This window comes from Desmodus rotundus, chromosome 10 (assembly GCF_022682495.2).
Source record: "Desmodus rotundus isolate HL8 chromosome 10, HLdesRot8A.1, whole genome shotgun sequence".
NCBI lineage: Eukaryota > Metazoa > Chordata > Mammalia > Chiroptera > Phyllostomidae > Desmodus > Desmodus rotundus.
The window spans coordinates 36,805,632-36,817,067 of NC_071396.1; the positions used below are offsets into that span (position 1 = coordinate 36,805,632).

At 43.4% G+C, this 11,436-nt stretch overlaps 1 pseudogene; it reads left to right on the forward strand.

The window, feature by feature from the left end:
- The first annotated feature begins 9,444 nt into the window (after positions 1-9,444).
- On the forward strand, positions 9,445-9,897 carry LOC112306080 (small ribosomal subunit protein uS11-like; annotated as a pseudogene).
- The last annotated feature ends 1,539 nt before the right edge of the window (positions 9,898-11,436 follow it).

Here is an 11,436-nt window from a genome sequence, read left to right on the forward strand (position 1 = left end):
GGTTAAGTGACAAAGGGGAATTAGGTTGTGGATAAAAGTAAAGTGACCTTAATGGGATCAGATGACCTTAAGATAAGGAGATCCTGGATTAGCTGGAGGGGCCCAATGTAGTCTCCAGAGCCCAGAAGTGGAGAAGGAAATCTGAAGGGAGACCCAGAGGGGTGGCAGTGTGAGAAAGACTCCGCCTGATCCTGAGGGGAAAGGAAGGAGAGTGGGAGTGAGGGAGGCCTCTGGAAGCTGGAGAAGGAAAGAGTCTCTCCTGGAGCCTCCAGAAGGAGCACAGCGTAGTGGGACCCATTTCAGACTTCTTACCGTCGTGACCAGAGGGGAACAGATTTGTGTTGTTTTAAGCCACTGTGTGTGTGGTGACTTGCAGCAGCAGCAGTGGGAAACGGGTGCAGTTGGGATGCTGAAACATTGTCCAGCCCGCTCCCATGTCATACATAAGAACCCCGAGCACCTGGTGCAGACGAGGGGAGGGGGCAGCCTGCGTGGAAGGAGGTGCTTAGCTGGTTTGCCTGCTCTGGCTGAGCACTGTCGTGTCTTGTCACTAGTCCAGAGAGGTGTCTTTCTGACATCTCCCAGGGCCTCCTGAATAAATGATGAATAAAGGAAGACCAGGAGTGGGCCATCCAATGGAATAACTGTACTGTTCCTTAAAATTGAAGCTAAGTATGATTATCTTCGACAAGTTTCAATTCCCGCACGGGTGGTCTGATGTTAGCAGCTAAGGACTTCACTGGGAACCATGCCCAAGCTGAACTAGGTGTGGCTGTGGGAGAGGACTCTCCCAGGCCCTTCTGTCTCTCATCTTTATGAATCACCCTGGTTCCCATTGGTGCGTGCATTCCCTTGCACACCCTGCCCGTTCCCACGCACCACAGGAGTCTTTTCAGAAGGGCCTTCCTCGTATCTGACTTTTAAAGTCAGTTTTCAGTCTCTTTCTCTGCTGCAGCTCAAATTTCATTTTATTTATAAAGCCTTCACTAGCTATATTTTATAACTGTGCCTATTTCATGTCTTATGTGCTATTTCTAGATCTCTGTGAGTCTGACATTTTGAGGAGGTGGGATACTTTTCTCTCTCTCAGCTGGTGCTCTTCACAATACTTGCTGTTGCTGTCCTCAGGGGAGGCTGCAGCCTGTCCTTGTGACCCTCTGCCAGAGGTAGCAACAGTGCGGAGGGACCTGGAGCTTCAGAACTACCTGCCTGTCAGGGAAAAGTCCCGTACCTCTGAGATCCTTCCTGACTGAAATGTGGCCACTGGGGTGTGGGTTTTCCTGAGTTGGCCGTATCTCTGCCTCTCCCACCCTTCTTCCTGCGGCCCCAGGTTGTGGAAGTCTGTCATCCTGTTCCTAGTCTACCTCAGAGGGAGTTATTCCACATGTAGTTGTAGCTTGCTGGTGTCTCTGGGATCAGGTGAGCTCAGGATTCTCCTGCTCTGCCATCCTGCACTCCCCTCCCCTTTGTTGTTCCATTTTGCTTGTGCAAGTTTAGATTTCTGACTTACAGAAGGTTTGTAAACAGGGCCAGTGGAAGGTGCCATGATGAATAAGTTGTCTGGCTCAGGACCCTGGAAGTTTAGCACATTGTCTAGCCTGGCTGCTCACGTCTGCTGGTGTCTGCTGCAGGAGACCCCCGAAGGCAAGGAGAGGCTGCTGTCAACATGGAGAGGGAAGCACCGTGGTGAACTGTAGTGCTTAATAGATGATTATAGAGGAACAGAGAGTTCAGGTTTAAAGCCTGAATTTTTCAAAGTCATCTTCCAATGAATTAGTTAAATACCAGACCATTAGTTTCAGGATTCGATAGTATTAACCCTTGTAGAGAGGGGGCAGTTTTATCTTCGTCCCCTCCTTCTCCATGGCCAACACTCTTGCTTTGGGAAAGGGGGCGTGTTGAGCTGAGAGGTGTGTGCTTCGCTGTTTGAATGCCAGACCAGTTTCCTGCATCAGTCTCTGGTGTTGCCAACCCGTAGGTTTTGCTTCAGCAGATACACATAGGTGTACTTCGGCTGAACGACATGGGTATTAACCCATGTTGCCTTCCAATGCTCCTTTATCTGACCAAAGCACCTGTCACAGTGTCTTCAGTTTGGTAATTGAAGATACTTTTCTAAGGTCATTTGTTTTTCTTTCTGGGGTTAAAAGTCCTGCACAATTTTCCTTTTGACTCATTTTTACGGAGGTTCTCAGAATGCCTGAAAAATGAACAGTGTGTGCTCTGTTCTAAAGTCTTAGGTGATTTTCCCCGTGGGGCATATACACTTACTTCTTAAGTTCTTGTAATTCACTTGAAAATGTACATTTACTCACACTAATAAAATTTTCTTCCAGCTATATATTTTCCTGCATTACATCATGTTATTAAGTACTAGAATCCCTCAAGCCTGGATTTCCCCTAAAGATTGTGGGAAATTTGTGACTGGCTTCATAAAATGAACTCTTATTCTGTGATGGTCTAAAAATAGTTGTACCAAACCACAAAAACATATTTCAAATGACTTAGATTAATGCTTTTCTTCTGTGCTCAGGAGTTATTAGGTGATGGGGTGGGAAGGAGCCTCAGACATCATCTGGGTGAGCCTTTTAGTTTAAAGATAAGAAAAGTGAGGCCCTGAGAAGGAAAGTGATTTGCTCACAGTCCACAGTGAGTCCTTGGCACCGGTAGCCCTGAACTCACATCTCTGAATTTCCTACTTGGAGGAGAAAATGTCCAACTTTCATGCTTGGAAAATAGCAGAGCAGGACATCTGGAATCCTACCGATGTCACTTCACATTTCAACTCGATCACTTACATTTCTGCGTTGACTTTGAGAAATCTCAGCCTGTCTCATCTCAGTCTATTCATTGCTGAAGGGGGTAACTTTGTGGTAGACTCCTCAGAGAATTGTTATGCCAAGTGATGACATCACCCATGCAGACACACTAGTCTGGGGTCTGGCGTGGAGTGGCTGTTCGGTGGTTGGTGGGCAGCATTCTTACTGTTACGAAATAGGGTGAACAGTGATAAATGTTTATACTACTAGGACGAAGCCATATGAAGGAAGAGTGATTATTTCCATAAACAACTGCTTCAGAAAGACATGTTGGGTGTGTGTGGGGAGATTGAACACGTTTTTCCGCTGTCGCCCTGTTGTTTTGACTTGGCACACTCAGAAGTTGAGTCATGCCCAGAACAGCTGATCCTGCAATTTGGGCAGGATACCACTAGGTGGCAGTGGTTTCTCAGTCGTGGTTCTGTGATTTCCATCACCAAATGGACAATTACAGGAGACGTAATTTGAACATTTCCTATTCATATCCATTTTACAGTAGACTTCCTTATCACTGCTACATATGCACATTTAGTAAGATGGTATAATTGACATGACTTTGAAGTTGGGTATTCTTGGGTTTAAAACTCTCCTTCCACTTCTAGGTCAACTCCATCAAGCCCTTGGGGTAACCAACGCCCGGATCAAGAAATATAGCACTACCTGCATCCCAGACACTCTCCTTGTGCTTCCAGCGACACACTCTGCCCCTCGAGGTAAACACTGGTCTGCCTTCTCTCACCATGCATTTGTTTTGCATATTTTTAAATTGATCATAAATAGAATCATACAGTATATACTCTTTTATGTCCTTTGCTTACTATCATGCTTTTGAGATTCATCAGTCTTGCTTTGTGTTTTTCACCACAGTATAGTATTCCCCTGACGGTTTATATTGTTCTTTGTCCAGTACACCATTAATGAACATCAAAGCTGTTTTCAGTCTTTCGGCTATTAAAATAATGGTGCTAGGAATAGGCTTACAATGTGTTTTGGTGCACATATGTGTGCAGTTCTTTGGAGGGTATATGGGAATGGAGCTAATGGAACATAGGTGTGCATACATGGTAGCTCTGGCACATACCGACAGGTTTCTGAAGTGATTGCATTGGTTCGTATTTCTATCAGGTGCCTGTGAGGGTTCCGGTTGCCCAGTGTCTTTGACGCTTTTTAAGAACTGTTCTAGCAAGTGTATAGTGGTGTCACGTTGTGTTTTTAATATGAGTTTCCCTGATGACTGATGATGTTGAGAACCTTTTCATGTATTTATGAGTCATTGGCATACACTCTTTGTGAAGTTCCCCTTCAGGACTGCTACCTGGGTTGAACAGGTACCTGTTACCCCGCTCTTATTCCATGACTGTGGGGGGATGCTTTATATGTGCTGGGTAGAAGCCCTCTTGTCCCACTCATTGGCTTGCCTTTCACTTTCTTAATGGTGTCTTTCAATAAATAAGAACTCTTAATGTTTAATTTACCATTCTTTTCCTTTATGTTTGTGCTTTATTTTGGGCATGGTGTCTTTTTAAAGAAGTATTAGCCTACTCCAAGGTCATCACGACCTCCTGTTCTCTGCATTACTGCCTAGGAGCTTTACATTTGGGTCTCTGGTCAATGTGGAATTGATTTGTATTTGTGGTGGGAGGTGGGGATTCAGATATATTAATTTTTATGGATAGCAAATTGCCCCCACACCGTATATTGAAAAGATCACTCTTCCCCCAGCATGCTACAGTATCGTCTCTGTCATGGTTCATGTGAACATACGTGTTTCTGGGTGCTGAGTTCTGTTCCTTCTTCTGTGTAGCGTTGGGTCAGTTCCACACAACCTTAACTACTGGGGCTGAATAATGAGGTGTCGTATCTGGAAGCTTAGGACATTTAAACTTGTTCTTTGTTTTCAGGTTAGTTTTTTTTAATATTGTCAACCCTTTCACATTTTCATGTAAATTTTAGAATCAGCTTGTCAATTTTTACAAGATCTGCTAGAATTTGATCAAGATTGGATCTATAGATAAATTTGGGTGAACCGATCTCCTTATAATGAGTTTCCAAATCCATGGCGATGTTGTATTCTTACAATTATTTTGGTCTTTAAAATATTTCTTTCAGTAATATTGTATCACTTTATGTGTGGTGAAAGAATAAGAATTTTCACCTTCCATGATCACATAGCTAGTAAATGGGAGGATCAGGACGTAAGCCAGGCCTCCCGTCCACAAGTCTCCTGCTGGGACCCATCATGAGGTCAGCATCTGTTAACTCTAATTGGCTTGGCCTTTTCTTGTTCCTTTCTTCTCCAAAACCTGTGCAAGAAACTCCGCACTTTGGGGACAGTTAATTCAATTAACTTTTGTTAGGTAACTGTGGGCATTTGGAAAGAAGGGATATTAATGTAGTTAGGCAGAGCTCAGTCATTTTCCAGAAGGCCGTGTTCTCTGAACCTCACTCACGCAGTATTCGGGATGTAGTCTGTGGATCGGGTTGTGATCGGTGCTGGGACACAGAGCTGGGTCACGTGGGCAATTCTCCAGTCCAGTCAGGGCAGTCTTCACTTATAGAATCCGTCGTCTTTTCCATGATGGCCCAGTTCCCCACCCCACCGTGGGTGTTCTGGAGGGAGCCATCAAAGATAAGGCAGGTGCTCTTGCTCTGGGAGTGACTGTGGTCTCAATGGCTGATACCGCTTGTGCCATAAAGTAAAACCCAATGTGAGGTCATTGATCACGAGGCCGTCCTCTGTGTGGGGCAGTCCTGACATGGTTGCCATGGTTCAGAACCTGCATAGATGGCCAGTAACCTGGCGCTGGCTGTAGTTGCTGGCTTCGCTGGACCATTTGGGCTTACGTTTCCTTTAAGTAGTTGTGACTGCTTTGGAGACTGGTGGAGCAGAACAGCTGATGTCATGTTAAGGTGGAAGATGGAGAGGTAAGCATGATCCCTGATTGCTGAGTGAGTTGGAATTCTTCGTTTGGAGATTACAGAAAAACTGACTCAAACTGGCTACAACTACTAAAAGCCATGGTTTATGGTTGACGACCTAGAAATGCCAAAGGTAGGGTGACCTCAGGTGGGGATTCATCGTCTCTTGACAGTTTCTCAAGGACCTAACTTTTCTTGCTTCTGCTCAACTCTTTGCACACACCTTCAGGGTAACTCCCCTCATGCTAGCACAGTTGTCCCCATGCCAGGCTTGGTGTAGGAACACTGGAGCTCAGGGGAGAGCCTCTCTTCCACCCCCAATCTCACTGGTCACCTGCTTACTGGAAAACAGTCCCCGAGGCTGGGGACAGCCAGGCAGTGATTGGCTTTGGTCAGCTGCCAGAATCATCTCTGTAGTAAGGAAGAAGCTCTGTGCCTGAGTGGGTTAGATCAGTCGGTATCCACCCAGGGCACTGCGTGTTCGTCTGCTTTCCCCAAAGCGCAGGGCTTTGTAAAGCCTTGAAGAGCCGAACTGCAGCTGGGTCCTGCTAGGAAGGGGGAGAGGTGAGTGGATGCTGAGAAGCTGATCAAAACAAGCGCCTTGCAGTGCCATGAACCAAATCGGTTAGAGGCCAGAGGGAGATAAAAGAAGTATCCTCCCCTTGATTATTTTACCACCCACATCACATGTGCTCACGCGCACGTGCACATTCCACGCACAAGCACACATGGATGCTTATGCAGACACATTCACTGTCGTCCTCACACTCAAGCGGCAGGTTTCACTCTGTCCTACCCGTTGTCCCGAGTCATTTCCACCAAGTTCATTGGTTTGAGCAGTGGCCTCATGTACTCAGTGACCATACTACTCTGTGGGGTACAATGGCAGGAGACCTCAGACTTTAAATTCACCCTCCCTACCACCTCCCCACCGACGTGATCATGAAAATGTGGACGGGGCTTCAGATCTCCAACAAAGTTGGAGACCAGAAATATCATTCAATTACAAGAAGGCAGGAGAATTTCTACTTAACGAACTTAGGAGAAGCTCCAAGGAACCACGTAAGGATATGTAGAGAAAAAGGGGCTGTAGGAAATTCCTTCCCCCTTACAGAGTCAGTGTCTGTCTGTCTGTCTCTCCAACTGACTCCTGGGCTACACTTCTCAATACAGAGAAATGAGATTTTGACAACTGGAGAAACTGTGAGATTCTTGCAAACAGGACTGTTTTCATTCACTGTCTTTGACAGGAATGACTCTACAGCACTTCAGACTAGTCAGCTGGCCATGCTACTCCTTCCCTCCATCACGTAGATGGCACAGCACAGGCAGGTCGGCTGGGCATGGGCCCGGGAAGCTCAGCAGGAGGCAGGTAGATGGGGATGGAAACCAAAGCAAAACCACACACTTGATAGGAGTGAGTATCAAGGCTGATCTTTTCTCGATCAAAGGATGGAACATGCAGAGGAGAGCGCAGGAGTCAAAAGGCCCAGGGTCAGTGTTCCTCTGGGAAAAATTTATGATCGGAAAGAGCAGAACATTGTTATAAAATATCTAACGAGCTCAGTAAACTTCAGGAAGCCAAGGATAAGATGAAAACACAATAGACTTTGATGAAAAGGGAGATGATTGTGATAGGAAAGCTTTTAAGGAAACTGAAATTTAATGCCTTTTTAATGGTCGACAACAGATCTGGACTCAAAAACCTACAAAAATGCACAGAATATTGCATTCCTTTTCAATTTGTGTGGTTACCAGAGCTCATTCCACATTCTGTACCCTCCTTCCTTTAGACAGATGTTTTCAGTAGTTCAAAATTTATTTTCAAAATGTATATTTAGCCTTTTTTTAGTGAAAAGGAAAATTAAGTTCCTTCTTTTCCTATTTTGGCTTTTCAAAGAGACCAACCATCAATGAATGCCAAATGTGCTATTAAAACTGCTCCAAATGTTAATAAATCTGACTTCTTTAAAAAGTGTTGGGCTGTGTTGCCAATTAAATGTGGATTTAAGCTTTGTAAAATTACAGGTGTGTAGGGGAATTAGGCACACAGCTTTAGGAGGTTTACAGTGAGGCCAGTAAATTGGATACAGTATTCATGTTAGCAACAAAGTTGTCTGATCAGCATCAATGATAGAGGTATAAAGATGCAAGTTAATGCTGCAGAAAGTTTAATGAGAGAAGCAGAACCATGGTTTTCTAACTGAGCACCCCGGAGCCGCAGGGGGCTATCAGACTGCTGTGCAGGGTGAGTGGCTTTTAAGGGAGCAGTGCTACTACTCCTTAGTCCCACTTCAACCAGAGTAGCTGATCCTTTTATCTACAAAAGCAATTCTTCATAATTTGGGCATCTGTGATTTTGTTTGAAATTGTTCCCTCATGGCTAAAACCATGTGAAAACTCCTGGTATTGAATCAAATTGAGAAAGGCTTCCAGATTTGGAGGAAAAGTGCAAAGGAATAAAAAGTGAGAGAAGACGACGTGGACACAGTGTCATAGAGAAGCTACAGGAAGCTGAGAGAGCACCTGGGGAAGAGACCAGACAGAGGAAAAGAAATCATAATAGAGACAGAAGAAAGCTTGTCAGAAGCTGAGCAAGTAAGCATTAAGTACCATTAATAAAACACCAGACAGGGAATGGCCAGGACATCACGTGATGTGGTCCCTTCATAAAGGGGTGTATATGTTCCTACAGGCATGCAGGTAGGTTGTAGAAAAACACATAGCAGTTTATTTTATTTATATTCTGGCTTGCAGTAGACTTCTTCAAATTACTGTTTTGAAAGAAAAAATCTTTAAGTCTCCAAATTTATATTAGCAAAATTTTGTACGTGCAGGGCATCCGTGAGACATTACAGTTTCTCTTGTTGGAGACAGGGCAGGGAGACTGAGGGTTCCAGAGTGTAAAATCCTGTAGGTTCTCTCTGAGGAACATTACTCCACAAAACAGTTATGTTGGCCAAGAAATGAGCCAAAGTAAGTAAAAATGGGGTGGTCACAGCAGGGAAGTCCTGACTGGAGAGTTAAACTAGCAAAGTAGAATTGTTTCACATTCACCTGTAAACCAAGTGCACAAGGCAGAACAAATACACGTGTGAAGATTATAATTCCGTCATACTAACATGTTTCTGAAAATCCCAAGTACCAACAAAACTGGGAAGAGTCACAGAACTGTGAACTGAACATGTCATCTGGCGGAGGAGTGGGAGAGGTCTCATCTTTGAGTTTGGTCATTAAAGAAATATATTTGCAAGGATGATTTTATGAGACTTAAGGGTAATTACTAATACAAATTTTTTTTGATTACCAATTTTGCTGTCACCACAGAAGACAACAGAAATGACATATGGTGTGACACAGTAAGAAAACATGAAAAAGAACAATGAAAATTACTCCCAAATCCCAGAAACTTGGAGCACAAGGAATATAAATAAGGTCAAACATATTCATGATAGCAAACATAAATAAAGATATTCAAATAGAAAATTAATCTTTGGGATAAAAAAGGCAAGCAAATCTCATGTGCTACTTACAAAGGACTATCTCAGAAAAGAAAGAAGAAAAAAGAAAATGGGAAGATTCAAACCAAAATGTTGGCCTAATATGTGAAGGTTAAAAAAAAAAACAAAAAACCCTCAAAAGATTCGGATATAGTATTATATAATTAAGAATCACTTCCAGTGGTGGAGTCTGGACCTAGCACACAGAAATGGCACCTCAGAAGGGGAAGAAAAAGAAAGAACAGGTCATTAGCCTCGGGCCTCAGGTGGCTGAAGGAGAAAATGTATTTGGTGTTGCCACATCTTTGCATCCTTCAGTGACACTTTTGTTCATGCTGCTGGTCTTTCTGCGAGGAAACCACCTGCTGCGTGACTGGTGGGATGAAGGTCAAGCTGACAGAGATGAATCCTTTTCATATGTCGCTGTGTGGGCTGCCCAGTGTGTGGCTCAGTGGAGCAAGGGGCTAGGCACCACTGCTCCTCACATCAAACTCTGGGCCGCAGGAGGAAGTAGGACCAAGCCTCCTGGAGTGGCGGCCCAGTCGGCTCTCAGACCACTTGCCCACCCTGGAATGAAAGTTGGACGGATTGAGGATGATCCCGTCATGCCCTCTGACAGCACTTACAGGAAGGAGGGTCGCCATGGTTGCCATCTGTGAACAGGAGTCCTCAAATTACTGTTTTCTTTTAATAAATTGTGCGTCAACTGAAAAAGTGAATTAAAAGTATGAAAGCATTAAAATTGATGGAGGTCATTTTATTTTGATAAGAAGTACAAGACACCCTACACATGCAAGGATCATGAACATATATGCAATGACCACACATCATTGACATACATGTATACAACAAAACATTTTTGTATAAGGTACACAGGAAGAAAAAGTGGTAAAGCCCAGAAGAAGAGAAAGACTTAGCACAGTTTTCTACATCTTTGAAAGATCAAGCAGCCAAGACTAAGGGAGAAGATAGAGAATCTGGATAATAACATCACTGAATTTAATTAAATAGACCAAATTAGAATTTGTACCTTACAGACAGTTGAATACCCTTTGGTAAGAGATCAGTGAACAATGATAAAATGTAATTAGATCCAAAGAAAACCTTAATACATTTCAAATGGGAGAAATTGTATAGTTCATTTTCCGTGATCACAAACTTCAGTTACATGGGAAAAACTGCAATCCCCTAAAAAACACGCACACACCACCAAAATACCTCATCTTACTTGTGATTTTAAACATCTTAACAAACAGAACGAGAGCTCCCATAGCGGACATGAAGGGGCTGTGAAGGCAGGGGTGAGAGGAAGAGCTGTGGCCCAAAGCTCGGTGGGGACGGGAGAGGAATGAAAGGACCGAAGGGTTTGTCCAGCCTAGAAAAGGCAACTGAAGTCTAGCGAAAGCAGGAGGAAAGACCCGTAACGAGTCAAAAGTGGACAATTAAAAGACAAACTGGAAATTATGAAGACATTAATGTTTTATTTTTTGGTGAAGGACAAAAAATAATAGAAAGCTTCCTGTGTAATTAAGAAAATAAATTTGAACATCTCAAAGTACAGACTGATTTTAAGAAAAATACAGTATATCTGTAAAAGTTTACATTAGAAGTGGAAAATCTTGAAAGACAGAATAACTGAGGACCAGTTTACACAGATGCTAAAATTTACACTTAAAATTATATGCGGGGGCTGGGATTGGTGGGTTCATTGGTTAGTGTCATTCAAATGTACTATAAACAGAGTGTGGAAACATATGGAGAGTTTCCTGATTTATTAGTAACCTTGGTAACAGAATAGATATGATGCACACACAAAACATTATAGTCCAGTTGAGTTATGGAAATAAACAAAAAGTCCCAAATTTAACACTAGCAAATTGACCAGCATTCTATTAAATTAAGACGCAGTTATGACCAAATTAACATCCCAGGAAGTCAGTAACAATTTGGTGTTAGAAATCTTTTACTAAAATATCTGTTCAAAAGAAAAAGAAGAACCTCAATAGTAGCAAAAATGGCATTTGTTAAAATTTAAATTCAATTACTGAAGGATAATAATGAACTAGGCACAGAAAATGCCTTCGCAACCTTGTCAGCTTTCTGTCTTCATTTCTGTCCTCCAAGCAGAGTCCTAACCACTGGTCCAGCACGGAGCCTCAGTGGCAGTGACAGTGCAGGGAGCTGGCAGGAGTACCGAG